The following is a 3,242-nucleotide window of genomic DNA, read 5'->3' on the forward strand; positions in this document are numbered from 1 at the left end:
AAAGTTCCAATACACCCCATATCCAGTTTCCACCTTTATGAAGGTCTTGCATGAGTATTATTGTTACAATTAAACCAATTTTGATACTTTATTATTAAGGACAGTTTATATTTTGATTTTAGATTTACTTGGTTTTAAACCTAATGTACTTTTTTCTGATCCTGTATTTCATCCAGAATACCATGTTACATTTAGTTGTTATATCTCTTTAGGTTCTTCTTGGCTTCAAAATTTCCTCAGACTTTCCTTGTTTTTGATAACCTTGACAGTTTTAAGAAGTACTGATATCAAGTAGGATGTCCCACTATTGAAATTTTTCCTATGTTTTCCTTATAATAAGACCAGCATGATGAGTTATTAAGAAGAAGGCCCTGGAGGTAAAGTGTAATTATTATCACATTCTTATTTTTGTTGCACATTATCAATTTGTCTTATCACTAAAGATGTTAATCTTGATCATCTGACCAAGGTAATGTTTGTCAGGTTTGTCCACTGTAAAGATATGTTTTTAATCCTCTCTGTATACTATACATTTTGAAAGAAAATCACTCTGTATAACTAGCACACTAGAAGTGGGGAATTACACTTTTACTCATTTAGGGTGACATACCCACCTAAACTATTTAGAATGCTTCTTCATGGTAAATTTTTGTTTTTTAGTTATTATTTGATTATTTATATAAGTATAGGCTTTTTATGTATGTATGTATTTACTTATTTATTTTTACTTTGGGTTCAGTTGTTTCCAATGTCCCTTTGACATATCCACATCATTGCATCCTTTTGAAAATGTTCTATGCACTTTTATATTTTCTGCAAGCTAATCTTCGTATTCTTTATTCCCATCCTAAATTCAGTCATTTCTCCAAGGAGCCCTGGTTATTTATAAAGTATGGTGTCAAAAACCAAGAACTGTATGCTGGGTATGCTCATTCTCTTAGTGTTATTATTTATCTAATTTTATAATTTCTCAGTGGACAGAATTACTAAATATATGTGTATATACTAACATATGTAGCACACGCTTCTGTAATTATTTCTATACCTATTCAACAGTATCTATGTTAACCTCAATATATTTTCATACAGATTTTTCTGACACTAATCCATTATCACCTTGATTACTCTAGTTTCTTCCTTTTGCTTATCTATAAATTTCCACTCCAACTGTGAAAAACCTGGCTCCAATCTCTGCCATCCATTTGTGTAATTATTTCATTCCACTGTACAGGCAGAGCAGTATCAGAATTGTTAAATGCTACCACATTGGGAAGCAGCTTTATTAATTACAGTGCTGTACTTATGTGCAGGTTATTTACCTTTATTCTTACAGATGCCACTCATTTATAGTTACATAGGTGAGAATTTTCCCCCACATTTATTTCAGTGAAATTGTTTAATACATTTGTAATATAGTTATATTGTTTTTGCCACAGTCTGTATTCCTTACTGGGATCCCCTGACCTCATAAATGTTTTTTTTTTAATTTGCATAGATTAAGAGTCAGTCTGTTCTATAAAGTTCTGAGGGTTTTCATTAATGCATTTCTTGTTTCCACCATTATATTATCATACATAANTTTGTTTTTTGTCTTTATCTCTTTGTTGAAGTTCTCCCTGAGATCACTGAGCATCCTTATAAACAGTGTTTGGAACTCTGCATCTGGTAGATTACTTATCTCCACTTGATTAAGTTCTGTTTCTGGAGCTTTGTTCTCTTCTTTTATTTGGGATTCGTTTCCCCTTATTGACTGCCTCCCTGTGTTTGTTCTATGTATTAGGTAGGGTTGCTATGCCTCTTGGTCTTCATAGAGTAGCCTTATTTAGTAGGTTTTCTGCAAGACCCATTGGTGCAGTCTCCCTAGTCAACAGAGCTAGATGCTCTAGGTGTGTCCATTGTGTGGGTTGTATGTGCACTCCTCTTGTAGTTGAGCCTTGTTTGCTGTTTGCACATCAGTGAGACAGACTGACCTTCAGGCTGAGTTTTTTGGAAGACTGACTGTGACTACAGTGGAGGAGCTGTGCTGCAGGTGCTGACCTTTCAGAGCAGGATTCAGTTTAGCAAACCTCTGGTGCCTGCTCAGTCTGCCCTTTGGGTGTGTCCTTGGAGGTGGCCATGTCTCACTTGAAGCTGGCCACCAGGTCTGCCAGCCCCAAGGCCTCCTGGGAGACACTCTGCTGACACAAATTCAGCTGCAACCTGTGCCCTGCCCAGGGCTACCTGTTGTGAATCACAAAGCAATCTGTAGATGGCTGACACTTGTGCTGGGCTTGGAGGCGCCTGGAGAGGCCAATCTGAGAACTATGCTGGCTGTTGCTAGTCCCGGGCTGATGGCTGCTCAGGACATGCTGAAGCCAGATATTGCTTGTTTGGGTTTTGTGAACCTTTGAGAGATTTTAGGAAAGTCTGAAGCATGAACCAAGACAGGCCCTTTGTATGGAAATGCCACAGGAAGTGGCTTAGGAGTGCCAAAAAGTTGGGTNAATAAGTTTTTGGTAAGTCAAAAGTTAAATGTGGATTTTTGACTGCATGGGGGGTTGGTGCCCCTAACCTCCAAGCTGTTTAAGGGTCAAATGTATACACACAGCCATATATATAATTATGTGTAATTTGTTATATATTTTTTGTTTTTTTATCTACAAGCTGTGTATTTTTTGTGCTTTTATTTATTCATATTTTTAAGTTTGAATATTTAAAAAAGATTTTAAATTTGTTCTACGGGCTTTTCTTACACCTGTACCTTTGTTAAGATATTCTTAGTCCCATGTTTTCTTATTTAAACTTTTACTGTCTGGTTTATCAGGTTTATTTTTTTTCCCTATTATCTTTGAATACCCACCTATTGCCTACACAGCAATTAGCTTTTTCTACTATCATCTTTTCCTCTCTCATCACACATTTTTTAATTGCAGTATCTCCCCTTTGTCATAATATGAAACTGTCATAAATTAGTCTTTCACCTTCATCCCAAAGTTTGTTTCAGTTACGTGTACATTTATAGCTATTAAAATGCCCACCATTGTTCATTTTATTCAAATTTTTCTTGTCATCTTATGGTTGGATGAAACTTATCCCCTATTAGGTTCCTCAGGAAGGGTTGATGGGTACATAATTACAAAAGTTCTTGTACACCGAAAAGTGTTTTTATATAGTCTTGATATATGAAGGAAAGCTTGGATTTATTTAAGATTCTTGGTTTACACTTTCATTTTCTTTGTTTTAATGCTCTTCTATTGTTGTGT

This window comes from Hipposideros armiger, unplaced genomic scaffold (assembly GCF_001890085.2).
Source record: "Hipposideros armiger isolate ML-2016 unplaced genomic scaffold, ASM189008v1 scaffold_1573, whole genome shotgun sequence".
Classification (NCBI taxonomy): domain Eukaryota; kingdom Metazoa; phylum Chordata; class Mammalia; order Chiroptera; family Hipposideridae; genus Hipposideros; species Hipposideros armiger.